This window comes from Oncorhynchus kisutch, linkage group LG10 (genome assembly GCF_002021735.2).
Source record: "Oncorhynchus kisutch isolate 150728-3 linkage group LG10, Okis_V2, whole genome shotgun sequence".
Taxonomy (NCBI): domain Eukaryota; kingdom Metazoa; phylum Chordata; class Actinopteri; order Salmoniformes; family Salmonidae; genus Oncorhynchus; species Oncorhynchus kisutch.
Window position 1 is genome coordinate 48,234,666 of NC_034183.2, and position 25,956 is coordinate 48,260,621.

General features: G+C 43.2%; 1 protein-coding gene across 1 annotated transcript in view; it reads right to left on the reverse strand.

Moving 5' to 3' along the window:
• LOC109898281 (parvalbumin-7) overlaps positions 1–21,852 on the reverse strand; it is a 40,385-nt gene extending 18,533 nt beyond the window's left edge. The window contains exon 1 of the mRNA XM_031833849.1: positions 21,594–21,852. The gene's annotated coding sequence lies outside the window, so the exon portion shown is untranslated. The remainder of the gene's footprint in view (positions 1–21,593) is intronic.
• Between the last annotated feature and the right edge of the window lie 4,104 nt (positions 21,853–25,956).

Below are 25,956 nucleotides of genomic sequence, written 5' to 3' on the forward strand. Positions count from 1 at the left end.
ACTGGGCTGAGGGATCTTACAGATAATTGTATGTGTGGGGTACAGAATTGAGGTAGTCAAAAATTATTACTATTATTACTATTATTTCATACAGAGTGAGTCCATGCAACTTATTATGTGGCTTGTTAATCAAATGTTTACTCCTGAACTTATTTAGGCTTGCCATAACAAAGGGGTTGAATACTCAGCTTTTCATTTTGAATTAATTTGTCAAAATTCTGAAAAACATAATTCCACTTCATGGGGTATTGTGCGTAAAAAACAACTATATTTAATCAATTTTAAAATCAGGCTGTAACACAACAAAATGTGGAAATAGTCAAGGGGTGTTAATACTTTCTGAAGGCACTGTATGTTGCCATAAAAGTTGTCCAAAGTTGGTAGAATCTTAATGAAAATGATTCACAGCTGTAATGGCTGCCAGAGGGGCTTTCCGCAAGTTTTAGGTCAGGGGGTTGGAGACTTATCCAATTAGGACACTGTATTTTTTTCTGGAACATTTTCAATAACTTTCTTTCACTTTGAAAATGTGGAGTAGGTTGTGCAGATTTGTGGGACAAAATCAAATTGAACTCTGTTGTAGATGTAATATGTAATAATATGTAATATGTGCACTGTATGTTGAACGTTTGTGAAATTGTGAGAGTAATAATTGAATCAGTTTTCTATTTCATTGTATTTCCATTGTGAATTCATGCAAAATGTTGACCACATCAGTGCATTTGTTAAGATAATAATCCATATAATGCTCAGTAGTTTGTTAAATTAGAGGCATGTGTGAAAGTGAAACCAAAAGACTGAGGTAATGATCTCTTTCTAGAGACAGGTGGGACTTTTTTGCAGAAAGTACAGATTTCAGATGTTGTTTCACAAACCAATCTTATAAGATTTTAGCAAGGTTTTAGACCTACTATAAAAAAGGCAAATATATGCCATTCCGGTGCACATCCAAGTGCTTTCAAGTGGCGGGTTATGGCAATGGGCACATTTTAGCTGGAGTTTGCTGATCTGTATCTCACAGCCTTCGATGAGACAATGTTTTGGATGCAATAATCAGCAAAACAAACAGTTATGTACACTTTCCATACACCAGCACACAACAGGTTGATGTCAGAGGGGTTTCTTTGCCTTCAATGGGTTCCCAAATTCGAATGGAGCAATAGACGCCACCCACATCGCCATAAAAGCACTATCCCAAAATGAGTTCAACTATGGTTACCTGATGTGATGCGCAAAAGATGCTGCTGAATGTGGTGGCAAGATGGCAAGGTGGCCAGGTGGAGCACACGACTCGTTCATTCTGCAGAACAGCAATAGCACGACTCGTTCATTCTGCAGAACAGCAATAGCACGACTCGTTCATTCTGCATAACAGCAATAGCACGACTCGTTCATTCTGCAGAACAGCAATAGCACGACTCGTTCATTCTGCAGAACAGCAATAGCACGACTCGTTCATTCTGCAGAACAGCAATAGCACGACTCGTTCATTCTGCAGAACAGCAATAGCACGACTCGTTCATTCTGCAGAACAGCAATAGCACGACTCGTTCATTCTGCAGAATGGCAATGTTGGCCTATACGCCTACAGGAGGGAACTGTTGAGGATGGGTAGCCTTTTGGTGAGTGTTGCCTACTCATTTTAAGTATATTTGCCATAGCTAAAGCAACTTGAATTGTCCTAATGGTCCTCTCTTAGTACTTAAATGTTTTACTGGTCAAGCCACAACTGAGTGTCCCAAATAAAACCTTTTGGCCGTACTCAACTTCAACCTCTATTTCAGTTTGTTTTTCATAGCTTTTTTAGGTTGTGCCATTGTATTTCATGGTATGGTGTTGTATATTCCTTGCAGGCTTTAATGGGGTGATTTTGACCATATACAGTGCATTCAGAAACTATTCTGACCTTTACACATTTACTTAAGTATTAGAACCCTTTACTCAGTACTTTGGCAGCAATTCGTTGGTATGAAGATACAAGCTTGACACACCTTTATTTGAGGAGTTTCTTCCATTCTTCTCTGCAGATCCTCTCAAGCTCTGTCAGGCTGGTTGGGGATCGTCGCTGCACAGCTATTTTCAAGTCTCTGGAGATGTTCGATTGGGTTCAAGTCCGGGCACTGGCTGGGCCACTCAAAGACATTCAAGGACCTGCCCCGAAGCCACTCCTGTGCTGTCTTGGCTGTGTGCTTAGGGTCACTGTCCTATTGGAAGGTGAACCTTCGCCCCAGTCTGAGGCCCTGAGTGCTCTGGAGCAGGTTTTCATCAAGAATCTCTCTGTACTTTGCTCCGTTCATCTTTCCCTCGATCCTGACAAGTCTCCCAGTCCCTGCCGCTGAAAAACATCCCCATAGCATGATGCTGCCACCACCATGCTTCACCGTAGGGATGGTGCCAGGTTACCTCCAGACGTGACCCTTGGCATTCAGGCCAAAGAGTTGTTGTTTCTCATGGTCTGAGAGTCTTTAGGTGCCTTTTGGCAAACTCCAAGCGGGCTGTCATGTGCCTTTTACTTAGGTGTGGCTTTCGCCTGGTCACTCTACCATAAAGGCCTGATTGGTGGAGTGCTGCAGATATGGTTGTCTTTCTGGAAGGTTCTCCCATCTCCATAAAGGAACTCTGGAGCTCTTTCAGAGTGACCATCGTGTTCTTGGTCACCTCCCTGACCAAGGCCTTCCCCCCGATTGCTCAGTTTGGCCGGGCGGTCAGCTCTAGGAAGAGTCTTGGTGATTTCAAACTTCTTCCATTTAAGAATGATGGAGGCCACTGTGTTCTTGGGGACCTTCAATGCGGAATAGATTTTTTGGTACCCTTCCCCAGATCTGTGCCTCGACACAATCCTGTCTCGGAGCTCTACGGACAATTCCTTAGACCACATGGCTTGATTTTTGCTCTGACATGCACTGTCCACTGTTGGACCTTAAATAGACAGGTGTGTACCTTTCCAAATCATATCCAATCAATTGAATTTACCACATGTGGACTCAAGTTGTAGAAACATCTCAAGGATGATCAATGGAAACAGGATGCACCTGAGCTCAATGTCAAGTCTCATAGCATAGGGTCTGAATACTTATGTAATTAAGTTATGTTTTTTATTTTTTATTAATTTGCAAGAATTTCAAAAACCTGTTTTCACTTTGTCATTATGGGGTATTGTGTGTAGATTGATGATTTTAGAACAAGGCTGTAAAGTACATTTTTGGGGGAAAAAGTCTGAGTAATTCCCAAACGTGCTGTATATGGTTAAAATATTTGGTATCTCTTCAACTTTCTCTTTCACACACTCTCCCTTTCTCTCAATCTCCATCTCACTCTCTTTTTTTCTTTCTCTCTGCCATCTTCTTATGTTCTTAAACAGATTAAATAACAGATTAAACATGCACGACACACATGCACACGCACACACACACACACACACACACACACACACACACACACACACACACACACACACACACACACACACACACACACACACACACACACACACACACACACACACACACACACACACACACACACACACACACACACAAACACACACACTATTTTTGGAAGTCAAGAACATTGACATTATCCCAGGAGAGTAACAGATACTATTCAGCCAAATCGGCCCAAAGGTCGAGCTATTGATCAAGCTTTAAACACACTCACACCCTCTCATGCTTTTCAGAGCCTGACGGTCAGAGGAAGGACTAGGGTTTGATATTACGCCCATACTGTCAGCAGCTAGCGAGTAAGGACCCGATAGTGCTCGCTCTTAGATTATCGTGCCATTGTAGGCTATTTATTGTGCCTGCCGTGTATATCTCTCTCTGTGCCTGTCCATTGTGTTTTCTTCTGCTATCTCTCTGCCTACACAGAGAGATGGAGGCATAGAGAAGACACATTTCTGTTTACATTATAGGCTGTATAATGAGGAGGGTTCATGACCCTGTTGGTTCCCCTCGCGTCAGTAGTCCCTGAATCGATGTAGGATGAGGATCACTGTTGTGTTAAGATGTAGGGTGGGTCCACGTCGCCTAGGGATGAAAGGAGAGGAGATGAGGGGAGAGAGGAGTTGAGAGGAGAGGAAAAGTGTAGTGTAGGGTTGGGAGGTTAATTCCAGGGTTGGGGTCAATTCCATATCAATTACAGTCAATTCCAAAAAGTGAACCAAACTCCAATTCAAATTAAAATGTTTCCTAATTGAAAAGCATGGAAGATCATTTAAATTGGATTGTACTTCCTGAATTGACTGGAAATGACATGGAATTGTCCCCATCCCTGGTTAATACTGACGCATAATAAATAACTGAGTCGTAAACTCTATCGTGACTCTTTCCACACAATTACAGGTTGGTGAAAGGAGAAGAGTTGTCTAGGAGGTTATACTAACTGGCCAAAAGGCAAGCTAGTGGAGGGACAACAATGCATTTGAAGGAGCCTACTTTTTAAAGACATCACGCTAGAGCAGAGAGCCACGAGAGCTCAGTTCAGTTACTCACATACTATGTTGTCTGTTTCTCCCGAGGCACTTAGATGCCCACACTTTCACACGAGCTGTCTCTCTCTCATATCCTTCCACTGGCTCGCTCTCCCTCTCTTTTTTTCATGTCTTCCACTATTTCTCTCTATATATCTTAGTCTCACGCATATGGGCAGAGGGGTTTGAATGTGAACATAAAGAGGGGACTAGTTCATCTGTAGCCAGGCTTCGCTAGAAGCTCTTCTACTAGTGAAAGACACACATGATAAAGACAATCCGACTGAGGGCAAAATAAGCATAATTGTGTTGGGTTGTAAGGACATTTGATGCAGCTAAACTTTTTAACCAGTACTTTCTCTTTGTCTTGTTCCTCTTATAGAACATAGGCAGTGGGTAAGTGGACAGAACATAGACAAGGAACACCTGGGGCCTCATTTATCAATTTACCTCAAATACTATTTCCGAATGGAATTTAGAATGTTAATATGCATAGAAAAAGTGTGATTATAAAACAATCCAATGAGTGTCATACACACACTGGTAGGCGATCACCATTGATAAATGGCATTTGTTCTCAGCCTCAGTGCTCGTGCACGACCTTGGCTATTTGCATTTCGAAACGCCCCTAATTAAACAAGGTAATCCTAAGGAACTGACCAGGGATCAGAACAATGACAATATTTTGAAGTTGGCCACTGTTGTTACCATTCTGCTACCAACCTCTATTTACTGTTGCCGTGAACATAATGGAATCTGCTCAGAATGCCAGCATTGGTTTTGAACCTGAAGTGGCCCTGGCAATAAACCACCTGAACTAAAATTGTATTTGACAAGATGAGAGGGGGTAGAGAGAGGGGAGGAAGGGGGATGGAGGCTTGGAGACAGACAGGGGGCATAATTAGGAGAGGCGTGTGAGGTTTGTAAGGTGGCAGCGCCCCGGAGGGAGGAATGGAAGTGAGAGAGGCCTCGGGGGAGAGGAGCTGATAAGCTAAACTGCTTCAGTAACGGACGGCCCAGTTAATGCTGCTCTGAGCAGAGATAGATACAGTGTGATTGAGGTGCCATGCTGCTGGCACGGCTGAGTTTTCTCCTCATTGCTCTGCTCCTCCACATACAACCAGAGCCAAATAAAATGCAAGAGTGACACCTCCTCTTCTTTCCTCTCTTCTCCTCTCCTCCTCTTCCCCATTTACTTCTGTCAATTGTACAACTGGAGTGGGAATCCGAGGAGCTGAGTAGTATTCTACAATACATTACAGACAGGAGGCACCTCCTTTCCCCCTCTGCTCCTTCTCCAAAAAGTTATTGGTTTGTTGTATGCAATTCTCCTGTCTTTGGCTCCCTCTCTCTGATTTCTGTGACATATTTCCTCTCTCTCTTTAGCATGGTTTATTTATTGCTCTTTATCTAATTGTCAAATGTCTTCTCAGGAGTTTCTCTTGAGCCTCTTGAAACAGCAGAGATTAAGACATTAAGAAATGATGTGACTGTCTGCCAGCCATGTTGGCAGTCAATTCTCTCTCTCTCTCGCTCTCTCTCTTTCGCTCTCTCTGTATCTCTCACTCAATCCATTATCATGACTGTATGATTTGGCTCCTGCCCCCTCTGTTCCAGGTGGGTTAGATATAGGACCAGGTGTACCTTGGCAGGGAGCCGCTGGCTTTACATTAAATAACATCAGGGTCGTATTCATTATTGCACTTCGTTTTGCAACTAAAAAACGAGCGTTCCTTATAAACTCAGGCAGTCCCTCCCCATTTCCAACTGTTTTCTTCAGTTTGGTATCTAGTGAATATGACCCTGGTTTTTATGTTACGTTGTTTCTGCTTTAGCTGTGTTTTTCTTTACTGGCCTCGTCATCCCCCTCTTGGTGTCCTCTCTTGGTGTCCTCTCTTGGTGTCCTCTCTTGGTGTCCCCTCTTGGTGTCCTCTCTTGGTGTCCTCTCTTGGTGGTAGCCAGTCAGTCGGGTGACAAATGTGAATTCCTCGTGAACAGTTCTAGGTTTCCTGACAAGTCATTACTAGATAGATTATTTCCGAATGCTCCCTCTCTCCGGTATCTCGTCTCTTTCCCTTGAAATGGAGAAATTCATCTTTTCTATTAATAACCCCTGTTTTAAGATGGTCATACCATGGCTCAATTAGCTTATTGATTTGGAATTGTAGGACCCCTATCAGTATATACAGTACCAGTCAAAAGTTTGGACACACCTACTCATTCAAGGGTTCTTCTTTACTTTTACTATTTTCTACATTGTACAATAATAGTGAAGACATCAACACTATGAAAAAACACATATGGAATGATGTAGTAACAAACAAACAAATATATGTTATATTTTAGATTCTTCAAATTAGCCACCCTTTGCCTTGATGACAGCTTTGCACACTGTTGGAATTCTCTTAACCAGCTTCACCTGGAATGCTTTTCCAACAGTCTTGAAGGAGTTCCCACATATGCTGAGCACTTGTTGGCTACCTTTCCTTCCCTCTGCAGTCCAACTCATCCCAAACCATCTCAATTGGGCCGAGGTGAGGTGATTGTGGAGGCCAGGTCATCTGATGCAGCACTCCATCACCCTCCTTCTTGGTCAAATAGCCCTTAGACAGCCTGGAGGTGTGTTGGGTCATTGTCCTGTTGAAAAACAAATGATAGTCCCACTAAGCGCAAAACAAATGGATGACGTATTGCTGCAGAATGCTGTGGTAGCCATGCTGGTGAACTGTTCCTTGAATTCTAAATAAATCACAGACAGTGTCACTAGCAAAGAACCCCCACACCATCACACCTCCTCCTCAATGCTTCACAGTGGGAACCACACGTGCGGAGATCATTCGTTCATCTGTGAAGCATTGAGGAGGAGGTGTGATGGTGCTTTGCTAGTGACACTCTCCCAAAGACACGTCGGTTGGAACCAAAAATCTCAAATTTGGACTCATCAGGACAAAGGACAGATTTCCACCTGTCTAATGTCCATTGCTCGTGTTCCTTGGCCCAAGCAAGTCTCTTCTTCTTATTGGTGTCCTTTAGTAGTGGTTTCTTTGCAGCAATTCGACCATGAAGGCCTGATTCAGGCAGTTTCCTCTGAACAGTTGATGTTGATATGTGTCTGTTACTTGAACTCTGTGAAGCATTTATTTGGGCTGCAATTTCTGAGGCTGGTAACTCTAATGAACGTATCCTCTGCAGCAGAAGTAACTCTGGGTCTTCCTTTCCTGTGGCGGTCCACGAGAGCCAGTTTCATCATAGCGCTTGATGGATTTTGCAACTGCACTTCAAGAAACTTTGAAAGGGCTATCTTCTGTATACCACCCCTACCTGATTGACTCAAATGCATTAAGAAGGAAATAAATTAACAAATTAACTTTTAACAAGGCACACCTGTTAATTGAAATGCATTCCAGGTGACTGGAGCTGGTTGAGAGAATGCCAAGAGTGTGCAAAGCTGCCATCAAGGCAAAGGTTGGCTACTTTGAAGAATCTAAAAAACAACAACACTTTTTTGGTTACTACATGATTCCATGTTTTATTTCATAGTTTTGATGTCTACACTATTATTCTACAATGCAAAAAATAGTAAAAATGAAGAAAAACCCTGGACTGAGTAGGTGTGTCCAAACCTTTGACTGGTACTTTAAATAAATTGGCCTGTACTGTTATAGCCCATAGAAATGCATTGAATAACATTGGATAAATGGCAAACAGACTGTTGAAAAATAAATCTTAAGGTTCTGAAGTGCCTTAGAAGTTGGCACATTGGCGGCACTGACTTCAGACGAGTCCCATGGGGCTTGTGGGTGTCATTGAACAAAACGTAGAACACCATCGTGTATTAGTTGGTAAGGCCAAACAGTTCTGACGCTACAGACATTTTCGCGAGAGGATCGATTTTTGGGACGTCTCCTGGTCTGACAAACAGAGCCGTAGCTCTGCCACTTTCCACCGTAGATGTGGAAGGCTGACATCGGTGGATGTGGTGGATTGAGACGCAGCCCATACAACAACAAAAAACAGATATCTCTAGCTTAAACAGACGGGTGTTGGTGGGGATGTTTTTTATTATGTTAACTACTCCATTTTATTTTAAGAGACAGTATTTCCGATAACACTCAGACCATTCCATCACTGTCGTGCAGTGCTTGACTTGGATTTAAATAGGTTTCGGTATTGCCAGTATTGTTTATATTTTGGTGCTCCTGTTATGTTATTCCACTGCTATTTGATTTGATTTGGTGGGTCTTGAGATGGGACGTTTGATTTGCCTTTATTGGTAATGACACCATGACATGTGATCCCTATAAACATACATAATCTGGGATTATGGGTCAAAAAAATTAAACGATAAGGTCTTTCCAGTTTACGGTAATTCCCTGGCAGTGAAGGATTTATGAAAGTCCGTAGTGCTCTTCCTCTCTCCATCCTCCCTTCACCCCACTATCTCTTCCTCTTTCATCCCTCCATCTCTCGTACATCCTCCCTCCATCTCTCTTCCTTCATTGCATCCCTCCATCCACCCTCCATCTCTCTTGCTTCCTCCTTCCGTCTCCCTCCATCTCTCCCTTCATCCTTCCATCTCCCTTTGCTGCTTGGGCATGTTTTTCCTCCTCCTGGATGACTGACTGATAGCTTGGGGGCGTGCCAATGCAGAGTAGTAGTATTAGTGGGTGAAGGAGTAGGTAGGCAACGCAGCACACTGCTGACTGGCCTGTTGCTGCCTTGTAGTCTCAGAGCCTAACACCCAATATATGAGACAAACCTCATATCAGCAGCGGGGCAGGAGTACTCTGAACAACTCTGAACTCAGCATCCATTCACCACATGGGAACAACTCCCAACAAATGTTTTTGATACCATTCCATTTTTTTTCCATTCCAACCATTACAATGAGCCTATCCTCCCATTTATTTGTCCACCAGCTTCCTATGGTTGAAATTGCCCCCCCCCCCACACACAAATATTCTAAGATTGTTTGATTGAGTGCCAGATGGGCAGGGATGGGACATTCTCTTTTGGTATTTAACTCTTGTACCTTCATGTACAGTCTGAATATGACTGCATTCCACTAGTCAATGCGTGTTTGTCTATGTGTATGAAGAGGATTCCTGTTTCCTTTAGTATAATGTGAGTGGCAGCCAGGCCTGTCCAGGATGAGTCTGATGGGTTTTGATGGCCGCTGAGGCTTGAGTCCACACAGCCCTGTGTGCGGAGTAGAGGAGGATAGAGGATCCTGGGGGAGGGGTGAGAGAGAAAGAGAGAGAATGAGACTATGGGGAGGGGCTGGATATCAGGGTCCTGTGTGTATCACTTAGCCAACTAGCATGGTGCTGAGGCTGAGGCTTCATACATCCACAGAACACTGCCTGTCCATCCACCACACACGCCTTTATCTTCCTTTATTTTCTTGTCTTTTATCCCTCGCTACTCTGGCTCCTCTACTTTGTGTCTGGTTTGCGTTTTCCTTTTCTTATCTGTTTCTTTCTTCCTCTCTTTCTTACTTTCTTTCTTCCTTGCGTACCCTCCAGCACCTCTTCTTCCCATTTTCTCCCGCTCTTTTATTCTCTGTTTCTCTCGCCTTTCTCCTCCTCCTCTCAGCTTGTTGTCTGCATCAGGACGGTCTACCCCGCTCTATTGTGCTGGATCCTTTTTTTCTCTTCCTGGGACAGATTCACTTCTATTCCCCATTCTCCTCATGCCTTCGGCTTACGGGTACCAAAAAACTAAAGCGCAACACAATTTATATTCTGCACTAGTCTTTGATGGGGGGGGGGGGAAGAGAGACAAGGTTTGAAATCCCAGTCATAGGCGGCTTAAAATCCTTGAACATACAGTTTGGGCTTTACATTGTCAGCACATTCTCTGTTTGTCTGGGATTTAACCCATGGTCCTGCAGGCTGAAAACACAAAAGCCCCAAGCCCTATAATTATGCTGTTATCGTAATAACTCGTAATTCATTCTTTCGCTTGTACGACTCTCAAAATCGGGATGACGGGATTATCGATAAAGAAGTAATACATTACATAAATGGCCTATCCGTCAGAACTTTGACATGACATCACGTTACTTAACTATGCTTTGTTGTGTGTGGTTGTTTGCATCAGACTAAATATAAACCAGATATTGAGTGTGTGTTCATGTATTTGCATTAGCTCTTGATGTGTTTCCTGGTGCAGTGTGGGTGACTGGGTGGGTGACCACCATCCACGCATAAGTGCACATTCCTCTGCTCATGTTTTTACTGAGTGTATGAGTGAGTCAGGGTGTGTGTGTGTGTGTGTGTGTGTGTGTGTGTGTGTATGTATTTCAATGTAGATTGTCGGAGCGTGTGTATTCAGAGAGAGAGAGGCTAAAGCCCCTGTCCCATTGGCAGTGGCTTGCCTTGTCAGCAGTATTGGCAGCAGAAACTCTGCCGCCTGACAACTCCTCTTGTCTTGCAGAAGTGTATGTGTGTGTGCTCTCGGCTACATAAACCCTCCATTGACCTTGCATTATAATAGCCAGTCCAGCACTGGGCTTCCACTCCTCCTCTACTGCTCTCCTCTTCTCTTACTCTGACACAATCTTCACACTCTGCTGGTGGGAGCCGGGGGAGAGCCCAGGGGCAAGCTGAGTTGACTGTGTCCAGCCAGCGCTCACAGCTCCACATAAAAAAGAGGGAGGGAGGAGGAGGAGAGAGATGGAGAGGAAAGAGGGAGGGGGGGGGGGAGAAGGAGAGGAAAGAGGGAGAAGGGGGATGCACACATTCATGGTCCTACAAAGGAACGATATGTGCAGTTATTCATAAAGATAGAAAGGATGGTGCACTACTTCCCTGGTCAGAAGTAGTGCACTATCTAGAGAATAGGGTGCCATTTTGAATGCAATCATAATGTCAGTGTGAGCAAGGGGCTTGCGGTATAGCCAATGCTAAACGTCTCTGTTTGTCGCGTATTACACTGATGACCTTCATTCACTTGAATGTCATTCTCTATTTGGGAGTTTTAGGTTGAAGCCCCATCAGTGAATGGGCTTTGGACATTATACTGTAGTACTGTAGATTCTCACACACACACACACACACACACACACACACACACACACACACACACACACACACACACACACACACACACACACACACACACACACACATGCACGCACACACACGCACACACGCACACACGTGTGAGAGTCTACAGTACTACAATGTCCAAAGCCCATTCACTGATAAGGCTTCAACCTAACACTCCCAAATAGAGAATGACATTCAAGTGAATGAAGGTCATCAGTGTAATACGCGACAAACAGAGACGTTTAGCGTTGGCTATACTGCAAGCCCCTTATTCACACTGACATAATGATTGCATCCAAAATGGCACCATATTCTCTAGATAGTGCACTACTTCCCTGGTCAGAAGTACAGATGAGGTTGCATGTTTCCTGCATTCAGATGATCTCTATGATCAGGGGCCAGTCTGAAATGCTCCCAGCTCCCATCTAAAATAGGGTGACCAGACCCCGTTTTTGGTGACCTGTCCCCGGCAGATCCTCTATACATAGAGGATCTGCTTCATAGGGGTTTAAATAGGTTATGCTAGCTAACATTAGCTATGTCGACGAAGATATCTAGCTAGGTTAGCTAGCTACTTTCATGGTAGCTAGGTTAAAAAACGTTCACATGTAAACATGCAGTGGACGGGCTATTTTGAAAAAATTATTACATTAAATGAATGCACAATTCATTCTAAGAATATTTATTTGTAGATTACCATTTTAATGATTTGGCATTGTAATAAGTAGTGTGAAAATATATTTGGACATTTTCATGGATAACATTAGCATAATGTTTTCTGTTAGAGTGGAGAGGAGGAAGACTGGATAGGAAGAAGAGTGAAAGAGACAGAGGAGGAAAGGTAAAGATATGACTACAGAGACTGCAAATGTATTATTCCAAACAATGTTTTTGAGATAAAATACAAAAATGAGACAAGCAATGGGAATCTGTTAACCAAAGTATTTGATCTAATAGTGGACTATTTATTATTAAAGATTGGAGAGGAAGGAGAAGGAAAAATGAAGGGAGTAAAAAGAGTGACGCGAGGAGAGTGGAGAAGAGTGAGGTGGAAAGGTAAAGAGAAGGAAAAGGAAGAAAGAGCAAGAAAAGAAAAGAGGAGGAGAAAGAGAAGAAAAAGTTAAGAGAGTAAGAAGAGTGACACAAGGAGAGTGAAGAAGAGCAGACAGAGGAGGTACAATGACTCTTTCCAAGACACGGAAATACCATTTTAAGGACAACATGATGAGAGAATTTCCATTTATACGCTCAGGTCAAGACGATAGAATGGACCCTTTGTAATTCCTCTTTTTCAATTGGCAGCCGGAGAAGAACGGCAGTGGTAGAACATCAACAGACAAAAAAGCATAAAGCCTCTCTGATTGCCCGGTGTTGGTATGCCCTCTGTCACCACATTCTTCAAGAAGGTAGAGCCTTCCCAAGAAGAATATGATTTAGGTGTGCAGGAGGGTGTCTTTGCATGCGACACAATCATAGTTACACATCTATGGACTGCACAGCACAGCCCAACTCACACGAAAGCTTTATGAGCCGAAGTTTACATGTGCTAGGACAAAATGTGAAGCCATAGTGAGTAACGTGTTAGCAACATGGGCAACTACTTTGGTAACACAGGACCTAGACCATGTTGAATTTGTGTCCCTGTCCATTGATGCGTCCAATCATGGACATGTAAAGCTGCTGCCAATAGCAGTCAGATATTGTAAGATATATGATGGCAACACATCTGTGGAAGCAAAACTGCTTGAGTTTGTTGAATTGAAAGGAGAAACAGCAGAGAAAATTGCAGCTGAGGTCCTGGTGGTCATCCAAAAATGTAACCTGGAAAACAAAGTCGTGGCATTCTCTGCCGATAACACAAATACCAACTTTGGAGGACTGAATAGGCTGGGGAGGGTCAATGTCCATACCAAAGTTAAAAATGCTCTTCAGCGGAAGTTGATTGGCTTAGGTTGTCCTGCCCACATCATTCATAACACGGTCAGAACAGCTTTGGATATGATGCCCCTTGATGTTGAGTACCTGCTCACAAAGATATTTGGATATTTTCACCGTCAGAGTAGAAAGGCTGAAGAGCTTTTGTGAGACCAGGAGTACCATAACATTTTAGGACACAGCAATGTTCGCTGGCTGTCCATGCTCCCTGCTCCCTGCTCCAGAAAGAGTGATGAAAATGTATGTGCCTTTGAAATCCTGTTTTCTTTCTGAAGACAAATGCCCTGTTGTCCTGCGAACAATGTTCGAAGCTCCACTGACTGAACTTTGGCTGGCCCTTGTCCATGGAAACCTGACCGTATTCAGTGACACGATCAAGATTCTTGAATGCCAGGACCGCTGGGCTGTGGAGTCAGCTGCAATTCTGAGAAACGTTGAGGCAAAATTGACTGCAAGACATGATGACAACTTCATTCCAGTTTTGGTCAGAGGACTTCTGAGAGAGCTAGAGGGAAATGGAGCAATGTCTAAAGAGGGCTTCCTCAAAACATCACAATCATTCTTCACTACGGCTGTGAACTACTTGCAAGCATGGGGAAAGTAGACAGATAATCTAAAATATTTACATGGTCTCCTTTTAAAAAGGCAACCTCAGTGTGAAGAGGTCTAGAAGGCAGCAGCCACACTGCAGAAAGAAATGCCCCAATGTGACCATCAATGAGGATGCATTGTTTGACGAGGTTACTGGCCTGCAAGAGTTCCTAAAGAGGGGATCGCTTGAAGAATGGAAAACATCTGAGACACCGCTCAGTCAGAGATGGAGCACCTGTGGTTACCCACTTCAAAGAGAACGACATCCCACACACTAGCCTGGCTAGATTAGCGTCTGTTGTCATGTGCTTACCTGGAGGTAATACACCAGTCGAGAGAGTGTTCTCCCAAATGAATGATATACCGTATGGACAGCAGAAAGAAATAGGTACACTGTTCCTACCATCAAGGCCACGCTTATTGTGAAGACAAACTTCAACCTCCCCTGTCAGGAGTTCATGGAGAAGCTGGCCAAAGACAGAGCAATCCAGAAGAAAATACATTCTTCTGAGAAATATACAGATTATGTTGGTATAAGTATATTATGTAGTTACCAATCACATCATCGTCTTATTTCCTTATTATGTTGTTAAGTATTTCACATATACTATTGTGTGTTTTTTCAATTTTGTTCTCTTCTACTCTTATTCTACCCAGACTACCAGGACCACTGAATGACTGTTCAGATCTGACAGTTCTGTCTTGTCTATAGTGTTTCTGTAGTATAGTTGTTTTCTCTATCACAGTGGGCCCGTTAGACTAAATACATTAAACCGGAATTGGCCCCCTTTTTCATTTCATAGACAACATTGGATATTTTAATGAACTGGAAATGTCCCCGGTTTTAATTTCAGAAATCTGGTCACCTTCATCTAAAATATAGTAGCAGGCCGGCAAAGCAATGAGAGAGGAGTGGAGGAAACTTATATTTTCAGCAGTATATAGGACAGCTGATATTCCACAGCTGATGTGGAATATGATGTGTATTGGTCACAACGACCGCTATTCCAAGTCATGCTTATCTCTTGTATCACGCTGATAATGCAATGATATCTGGTCATCGTAGTCATTGCTAGCAACATACTAGAATACGTTGGAACGGAATAGAATAGAGTTTGGTAACTCCTGCACTTTGCCCACTAAATTGGCCATTCTTGGCATATATTCTCTATGCAGGGAGTAGAGAACAGTAGTTCTAAGATTGAACTGTTCAGCCAGGGACCAGGCAGCAGTCTTCTGTAAGGGGCTAATTATGTAGCCGGTAAGTGGCAGGTTCATGAGAAACCTCAGGAGGAGATGGAGCAGAAGTTTGAGCCCCCATATAGGGAATGCAGCAGTATCTCCATCTACTCATCCACTTGCCTGTGAAACAGTGCCCCCTGTCTCACTTAGATGAACTGTGGTGCAGAGGGCTGCTGTTTTAAGGTCACAGAGTAGGAGTACACCTTTACAAACGATGTTGGGTAAGAAGCGTAGTTTGTTGTGTGTGTGTGTGTGTGTGTGTGTGTGTGTGTGTGTGTGTGTGTGTGTGTGTGTGTGTGTGTGTGTGTGTGTGTCTATATATCATCCACATCCACTGACTCTCCCAAAAGAGTAAGGACTTTAAGTCACACCGCATCAAAATAGGTCACAATGTTACATTATCATCCCATTCATTTCACCAAAAACTCCCTCTCTCCGTGACCCATAAAAATACATCTCAATCCTCTTTCGTCTCCCTTGCCTCTTCCCAGATGACTTCCATCCATCCCAGCACACTAATGATCTCATTTAGGAGTTTGTGGATGTTTTAATTGCTAGGCCTGACTCCTGCAGCGCTGCGGTGACCTCTGTGTCACTACTAAAGTTAGATTCGCTCTAAGCGACCTCTGTTGCTCGGGCGGTTTAAAAATAGGTTGGCCTTAAAAAAATACATGGCCAAATCTCTAAAATAGATCGACTGAACTTTGGCACAAAGTGGGAAGTGTTCCCTTTTTACACCTTCATTTGGATAGGGAGAGCGCTGGTGATAGAGAGAAAGAAAGAAAACGTGAGGAAGTAAAATATTGAGGAAGAGAGAGAGAGAGAGTAAAATAAGATGCAAGAAAGTGAGTGTATTGCAGGTGTGGTGGCAATTAAAACAGCACCTGGATATTCAACAACAGAAAAATGCCTCATCCATCAAAACAATACAACAATTTTCCCCTCCACACGTTAATATGCTTACTGCACGACAACACAGGTAGTTTGTAAAACTAGAATGTCTGAAATCATATGATCTAGAGGCAAATGTATATGGTACAACAGCTGAAGTTCCAGCACCATGCACCATTAGCACTAGCATGGGTGCCAGTCTGTTTCTGCTCTCTTGCCAACTCCTTATGGAATGCCAATGGAGCAGGGAAAAGCACAAACAGATCTGGGACCAGGCTACATTACACCACAGCCATAATTCTCTATTAGCAGGTGGTTCAAAGTTATGGCTCCCTTCCAGCTTCTGGCTTCCAACTTCCAGTCCTGTAATGCCACTTGTTCAAACGTGCTTTCATCTGATCAGTAACACACATGTACACACACACACATACACACACACGCACACACACACACACACACACACACACACACACACACACACACACACACACACACACACACACACACACACACACACACACACACACACACACACACACACACACACACACACACACACACACACACACACACACACACACAAACACGGTATTGTATTACTAACCTTGTGGGGACACACAATTCAGTCCCATTCAACATCCTTTCTCTAACCCCTAACCATGAACATAACCCTAACGACAGGGGCAACAGGAAGCCTAGTGGTTAAAAAGTTGGGCCAGTAATCGAAAGGTTGCTGGATTGACTCCCGAGCTGACAACGTCAAAATCAGTCATTCTGCCCCTGAGCAACTCAGATAATCCACTGTTCCCCGGGCTGTGGATGTTGATTAAGGCAGAACCTCTCTGTTTCAGAGGAGTTGGGTTAAATGTGGAAGACACATTTCAGTTGAAGGCGTTCAGTTGTACAACTGACTAGGTATCCCCCGTAACCCTGAAGCATTATGAGTTGGAGGATGATGGGAGGTCCAAGTGGATTTTGTTGGCCAAAGTTCAAGAGATGAATGCAGGTAACCTGACCGTGGGACTTTATGTAGGTGGAGATGGTCTTCTGCTGTTCTTCCGGGCAATGGAAAAACTAAATGTCCTCTTCTGGAACGGTGTGTAACATCTCACTATGTGTGCATCTAGGTGAAGGGGTTTATAAGTGAGTGTTTGTGCGTGCGCATATGCGCGAACGAGTGGTGGTTAATGCAATAATGAGTTGATATGAGTGTCAAACTACAATGGGATCAATCCCCATGATATACTGACAGGCAGGCAGCAGCCTCTGAGTTTCCCACTCCTCACAGCAGTGGACCATCCTCCTCAGTGAATTTCATTTTTTTTGTTTTCAATAAAACATTTAAAAAGTTTTACTTTTCAGATCAAACTCTACTAAATATATTCACATGTCACCAAATAATTTATTAAAACACACTGTTTTGCAATGAAGGTCTACAGTAGCCTCAACAGTACTCTGCAGGGTAGCATCATGATGTAGCCGGAGGACAGCAAGCTTCAGTCCTCCTCTGGGTACATTGAATTCAATTCAAAACTTAGGAGGCTCATGGTTCTCACGCCCTTCCATAGACTTACACAGTAATTATGACAACTTCCGGAGGACGTTCTCCAGCAGAGCTCCTGCTCTGACGTTGTCCACCCAATCAAATGATCAGAGAATGAATATAGTACTGAAAGCATAAGCTACAGCTAGCTAGCACTGCAGTGCATAAAATGTGGTGAGTAGTTGACTAAAAGAAAGCGAAAGACAATAGTTGAACAATTTTGAACAAATTCATTTCTTCCAAAAACTTCCAAAACTTACTTAGCTAATAAATGCAGCTAGCTAGTTTAGACGACTCAAACACCCTGCTCAAACAGAGGGATGCTATGTTAGCTAGCTGGCTATGAATTTCCAACACAAGGTGAAGTCAAGGTGAACTTTTTGTTTTACTAATTTATTGTTCTAAACTGCTTACTGAGTGTAGACTGTAATTTTACTGCATGATTGTCGCGGGTTTACTAACACATTAGTTCTATTAGCTATGTTGACAATGACGTTACTTTAGCTAATATGGTGACAGCGTTGTAGGCTGTTATGATATGGTTTGGCTTGGATTTTTTTTTTTGTCTGGCCACATACAGCAGAAGTCCACAAACTAAGGGGAAAGGTGAGAAGAGGAGAGCGTATAGAGGTGAGAAGGAATACAATGTGGCTGCTATGAAAGTGAACTGTGTTTACGATTGATCAGGGGTGTATTCATTCAGCTGATTCTGTTAAAAAAAAATAAACGGAAGCAAACGTTTGCAAATGTTGGACTAATGATTACACCCTAGATCAGCTAGATGCAGGCAAGAGTGTGCAAGGCAGTATTGAATGTGTCACTTTCTGTTGGCTAATGATGGCTAATGGCAGGTAACCTTTTAAGTGGGGGAAGATACATATTTTCATCACATCTCTGTTACACTCTTAGAAAAAAGGTTCTATCTAGAACTTAAAAGGGTTCTTCACCTGTCCCCATAGGAGAACCCTTTGAAGAATCCTTTTGGGTTCCATGTAGAACCCTTTCCACAGAGGATTCTACATGGATCTTAAAAGGGTTCTACCTGGAACCAAAAATGGTTTTCATATGGGGACAGCCAAAGAACCCTTTTGGAATCCTTTTTTCTAAGAGTGTGTGTGTACACGTGTGCGTGTGTGTGTGTGTGTGCGTGTGTGTGAGGTAGTTTTTGAATTGCGAGTGATGCCTTTCGGACTGTAGAATGCAGCTGTGTTTTAGTTTCCTACAGCTCAGTTTAAAAGACTGCCCACGTAAAAATTCAAACATGCACTCTGGATCTGTCCGCACACAATTAGCTGGTCCTATCTAACATCTAACAACCTCTCACCTACACAATCCCACACAAACAAATACTCTTCTTCCAAGTAATCATGACATTTTCCTATTCTTCCACCCACTGGCACACAGCTAGCTACCCACTCACTCAAACTCACTCAAACATACGTGCACTGCACACACAGAAAGGCACCCACACACGTCTATGTGGAATTGTAGAAAATTTATACAGTAGATAATAAGTATAACTGTAGTGTGATGTATGTGGGGCTGCTACACTGGTACTGGTACACTGGTACTAGCTGGCTAGATTGATCATCTGTTGGATTGGTACTCTAATCCCATCCATGTTCCATGGTCATTAATCTGCCCGTGCCCGAGTCAGGGATCGGGGATGAAATATGCTTCATTAACTGCGGTGCTACATCGCCCTGTAGAGGCCTGCTCTGGTCTGATCTGGTTTGGTTGCAGGCACACACACACACAATAACATGCTTGTTCTACTCCACTATTATAGACAGGGTTTGTGGAGAGACACCTCAAGAAGAAGGAGGACGAAAGTTACTCTATCACACACTGCAGCAGCAAACCAAACCAGAGGCAGAACCCTTGAATACATAGCTACCGCCAAGTGGAAGGTGTACCACACAAGAACTCAGTTACCTGTACTGACACATCCCGTAAATCTCCCCACAGCCCACCCTTCCACCACGCTCCTGTGCACATCCCCATCACTCCTGTGCTGTACTGGGTATCCCAGTCGATCCCAGCTGCCACAAATACGATGGTATGTTTCACAAGGCTGTATTTCACACTCCAAAATCAGTGAATTCCTAGAAAATCCTGATGTGATATAGTCTAGAGTCATACATCACACCCCTCACATTCACTTCTAATGAAAGAGGAGTGATGAGGTGTGAGATACTCTATGTAGTGAAAAGGAGATGGGCACCGATGTCAATTCAACGTCTATTCCAGGTCTTTTTTGTGAATGGGATTTTACGGCTTTCTACAGCCGCACAGTTGGTACTCCAACATTTTCATGACGTTCTCTCTGTCCCCTCATCCCTCTCTCTTTCAATCCCTATCTCTCTCTCTCTCCGTTTCTGCAATTCTGCCCGCTGCATGCATCAACCTGTTCTCTCTTTCAATGTTCTCAGACAGTTTCCTCAAGACACACCATTTCAATCTACACATCTCTTTCTATATTCCTCTCTGCTCACAAGTAACTGTGCACTGCATTACCGCCTCTCCTTCTCTTTCTCGTTCCGTCTCGCTCTCTTTCTCTCTCCCTCCTCTCTCTCTACTTCTGTCCCTCACTTCATCGCTACCCCCCCCTCTCTCTCTACTCCCTTTATTCTGGATGCCCAACCCTCCTCTTTTTCTCCTGCCAACTCATTATTCCCCTCATTCCCTCCATATGTCAGTTTATGCTTTCTCTCCCCTCTCTCGCGTGCTCTCTTTCTCCCTCTCCTCTCTGTCCCATTAACTCCCTTGTGGTTGCTGAAGTTCTCCCCATCCCTCCATCCCTCTCTCTCCATTCCGCTCTCTCCCCCATATATACTTCAGGCTGCCCGTACTTTGCCGCACCAACGACAGTTTCCCAGAAATATAACGTCACTCTTACAGGCTGCTGTTTGCATGCCAGGAGTGCAGCTCTGTTTCTACAGATGTTATCAAAGGGGAGCAATCTGGAGTGAGAGATGAGGCAATCAGGGAGTAGGGGAGAAGGGGAAAGGAAGGGTAGGGAGGCGGGCGGGAGGGAAGTGTCCCAAAGTCTGTCGTAAAGTCACACTGATCGTCTCTGTATCTAAAGCCTGCATTATGACAAGTATACCCATCCGCAGAGCCGACATCACTGATTATTTCCATTTGGACCCCCCTCCCCACATTGCATCTCGTATTAAAGCGTACACTCCAACTCAGTTCAGCTTTCTCTCTCTTTCTCTGTTAGCCTGCATGGTGTGTGCTGCTGGAGCAGCCGCTCAAGCACAGCATTAGCACCAGACCCACAGAAGAGCTATTTAATAGATGTTCTATACCCCTCCTCCCTTCCCATTTCCCTCCTTCCCTCTCACCCTCTCTCAATCTATTTCTCTAAGTACAGTGCACACACACATTGAATCAAACATACACTATTTCGGGGACCAATCAGAGTTGCCAGAGTACAGGTCTTATTTGTGAATGGGATTTTACGGGGAGGCAGAGCTGCCGCTGCTTTATGCTTTCTGTAGCCGCACAGCTGATACACCAACATTTTCATGATATTCTCTCTATCCATCTCCATCCCTCTCTCCCTTTTTGCAATTCTGCCCGCTGCATGCATCTCTTTCTCTATTCTCAGACAGTTTCTTCAAGACACACCATTTCAAACTAAATCTCTTTCTATATTCCTCTCTTCTCACAAGTCACAGTGCACTGCATTACTGCCTCTCCTCTCCACTCCTCTCTCCCTCTTCTTTTTCCACTTCATCTCTTCTCATTTCGGATTCTCCCCACTCCCTCTCTCTTCCTTTCCCTCATCCTGTCTGCCTCCAGCATCAGTGATAGTTGAGGGAAGTAGAGCCCCTCTCTCCTCTCCTCTTCCCCTATTTCTTACCTTTGTGAGAGTCTGTGTCCCGGTTGGTGCTAGAGCTTCAGTGGGATCGTCGGACGGGCAGAGGGACAGACGGACGGACCAGGAGCCTGGGAACCTTCTGTGAGCCAAAGAAAGGAGGAGAGAAAAAAAAGAGAGACAGACAGAGAAATAAAGAAAGGTAGAAAGAGAAAGAGAGCGGGCAGTGCTGCTGAAGAGGGAGAGAGAGCGCTGAGTGGCTAGAGGTGAGATGAAGGGGAGAGAGAGAGGGAGGGAAAGATAAATGGAGAGGGAGGGAGAGAGGGCTGGATTGGGATAGGAGGGGATTTTGTGATGTTTAAGAGGAGGGAGGGATTGCAGCAGAGTAGTGGAGGGAGAGAGTGGAAGAAGGGATGGGGAGAGGAAGGGTGGCTAGGGAGATGAAGAAGAGTTGAGGGAGGAGGGAGGGGAGTAGAGGATAAGAACTTGAGGCAGGAAAGGAATGAAAAGGTGATGGAAAAGGGAAGAGTGTGGAGGAGGAGCACAAAGTGGAGCGAGGGATGAACCTCCTACAGATTGAGTTCTGATGAGAGATGGAGAGATGGTGATGATAGACAAGAGAACATGTCAGTTTGGCCTGGGGCTGGGGGTGAGGGCACTGAGGAGTGAAAGGAGATCAGAGGAAAAAAAGAACATGAATAAATAGAGAGAAAGATTAAATTGAAATTCCCCTTCTTTCTCTGTCATCTGTCGTATGGTTATTTAGAAGGCTATTTTGAGCCTATTTTATACAAGATGCCTCTGGACAGTAGAAACTGATCTTGGGTCAGGTGTGTGTTTTCACCCTCATGGTTTAAGTTAGGCTTTGGGGGAGGCTGAGTTGGTTCTAGATCAGTGCCTGAGGATAACTTATATCCTTACCATATGCATTACAGAATGAGAAATATCCCCATATCAACCTGCTGTTCCAACCTGTACTCATGGATAACATAGTAAATGTAAATCTGGGACACCCCATTTCGTATGATATGTTACATATTACAATTCTAATGATATGTTATAAATTGCAACTCATACAATATGTTACGAATTGCAATACGTAGAATTTGTTTCCGAATTAGCAAAACGTATCATATGTTATGAATTCCAATTTATTGTGGCTAACGTTAGCTAGGTGGCGAGGTGGCTAATGCTAACATTAGCTAGGTGGCTAACGTTAGCTAGGCTAGGGCTTAGGGGTTAAGGTTACGGCTAAGATTAGGAGTTGGGTTAAAGAGTTTAGGGTTAGGGGAAAGGTTAGCTAACATGCTAAGTAGTTGAAAGTAGCTAAAAAAGTAGTAAGTAGTTGCTAATTAGTTAAAATGCTAAAGTTGTCTGTGATGAGATTCAAACACGTTCGCATTATATGCCTACCCATCCAGCTTGACCATCTGTTTTTTGCAACCATACCAAATGTAACAGATTTACATTTATTATGTTATGTCTAGTCTATTAGACTTGGCTGGCTGATCTAGACCTTGGCTCAGTGTTAGTTCTGGAATTCACAAAGTGTCTCTGACAGGAGTGCTGATCTAGGATGAACTTAGAGTTTTAGATCAAAATGATTTTGATCAGGAGGACCTGATCCTTGATTAGTATCCCTACTATAAGTTGCTTTGTGAATAGGTGAAGGGGTCCCAGTTGATTTGCAGTGTTTGAGATGTTGAGTAGTCAGAGTGGACTTCTACCTTAGTGATTGGAAAGGCTTTAGGTCCAGGGGTCCAGCATAGGGATTTTGACTTGACTTGAAAGCTGAGATACAGTGCTGCCCGCTACAACAGTATAGGACATAAAATAGCCAGGGGGGGGGGGGGGGGGGGGGAGATATGAGATAGAGATGGGGCTGCTTTAAGACAACGCCAACACGATGTGCTGTGGATGCGCATCCCCCCCCCCCTCTATATATCTCATTCAAATGCAGTTTTAGAGAGTACTCCTCTGCTCTGCCAGCCCACTGCCATATCTCCCCAAAGCAATTCACTTAGATTAAAACCACAGGTGCCTTATAATTACAATAATGTATCTATAAAGGGGAGGCCGAACTTAACAGCTCCCTCCCATCCATCCCTCTCTATCTATTGGTCTAAATGGTCCTATACAGTTACATTATGATCTCATTATCCGTACAGGAAGACTTCATTTAAAATGTTTCCACTTCTGAATAATAACCTGCTATAAAACATATCGGAATAGAATAGGGTGAATCAATCAGACGCTACTTTGTGTGTCATGCTGTGGGATCAGAGGAGGCTGGTGGGTTGAGCTATAGGTGGACGGGCTCATTGTAATGGCTGGAATAGAAGTAATGGAATGGTATCAAACACATCTTAAAAATATGAAAACCACATGCTTGACTCCGTTCCATTAACTCCATTCCAGCCGTTACAAGGAGCCCTTCTTCATATAGCTCCTCCCACCAGCTTCCTCTGTGTGGGATGCTATTGGCTCTAATATTTCATAAAGATGACACACTAAGGTGCAAGTCATTAATGTGACCTAGTAGCTGGAAAGGATGCATGATGAAATGTCTATCAGTAACAAAAAGAAGAAGCCCTTGAGAAAAGCCATTTTATGAGATGTGTATAATTATCTCCTGAAAATAAAGGATTCTTCTGAAAATCTGTTTCTGAGAAGAGTGCCTATTAGGAAAACAGTCCATATGATTGTGAACTCACTATGGAATGTTTTTCTAAAAAGAAACATTACATTGAAAATCAACTGAAAATTATGATTCCTTTTCTGATCAAGTGAATGAGAGTAACATTTTGTTGTCACTAGATGGGAGTGGTGAGGTTAATATGAATTGCGTTTTCCTAGGGAAATTTAGAGGTTTATTAGCATAAGGGCATAACGAGGGAGCTGGGGGCTCAGCTTCCCTGAATGAAACGTTAGCTCCCCAAAATGCAACAAAAGTCTAACTTTGGGGGGTCTCTAAATAATGCTAATTTAGCCACTCTCCTATTTGTTTAAAATGCAGTGGTAAATATATTTTACAGTGGTAAATATAAACATAAAATATTTAAATTAAACAAACACCCGCACCTCTCTGTAATGGTTTAACCAATGTATTTCTATGTGACAAGAGTTGTCCATCCAGTAGTGTTGAATTTCGCCCTCAGCTGAGCTCCTTTGCTCATAGATTTTCCTTTGTGAGTCTTCATTTTCGCCATGCTTCCCTAATAATAATAAAAAGAAGCCTTTATTCCAATGCATTACATGTATCCATTGATTTATCGTTGTTTGCTTTTGTCAGTCAACTGTTTAGAGCGCTCATTGCTTTGTTTTTCAGGTGCTCGCGGGTACTGCTATTCTTTATTCCATCAATATCCAGGCTGTATGATTGGGAAGTCCCATTGGGCGGCGCACAATTGGCCCAACGTCGTCCGGGTTTGCCCGGTGTAAGGCCGTCATTGTCAATCTGTTCTTAAAACTGACTTGCCTAGTTAAATAAAGGTTAAATAAAAATAATAATATTTGTTTTCTTTCCTGGATCAGCTGATGATGGTCGACAATATCACTAGACAACTAGCCTACAGCTAGACACCAATGCGCATCCAATCCATCCAACATACGAGATAATAACAGTAGTTCTATAGTTGACTCTTTCGGTTAGAAGCATTACATTTTGCAACGGCATGAAACGTAATGAAACGTCACGTAGACATAGTTACACTTAGACCTACAGTGCATTTTCGCTGATCTCCAAGATCTTTGATTCGTACAGGGTTTAAGTTCAGTGTTCTAATTCAATTGTTGAATGCTTAAAGACAAATAGCACTGTCATAAATGTCATTAGTGTAAGGAAAGAAAGGTGTGTTTCACGATTTGTGAAGACTCCAAGCATTAACACATGAACTATGGGCAACTCATGAACTAGGGTGTAAAACATGTTTTGATTCAACTCGTGTATTACTATATATTGAATGTAGGATACCTATTCTGGGTGTGTTCATGTGGCAGTAGTGTAGACCTAGCGCAAGGTAAACACAAGCAAACACTGTTAACCACCTTTTTTATGCGTTTAAGGTACAAGCAGTATTACTTTTTTTCACCGCAACCGGCAGTCAGAGTTTATGCACATATTTTTTTAAACAATACATCACTGGCTACTGGTAGACGTTTTTGAAGCTCATGGTAATATACATTGTAGCCTAGTCTAGTAAGTTGACCATCCTGTATTTCCCGGGACAGTTTCAGCCCCATTTCAGGTGTCCCGACTTTACAAAAAAAGGTACATTTGTCAGTAAGAGCATCAATTAATGTAGGCCTAATCAATATAGAACTAATTAATGTAGGCCTAACCAATATATAACTAATTAATGTAGGCCTAATCAATTGCAATCTGCAGATGTCCATAAGCATACTTTTT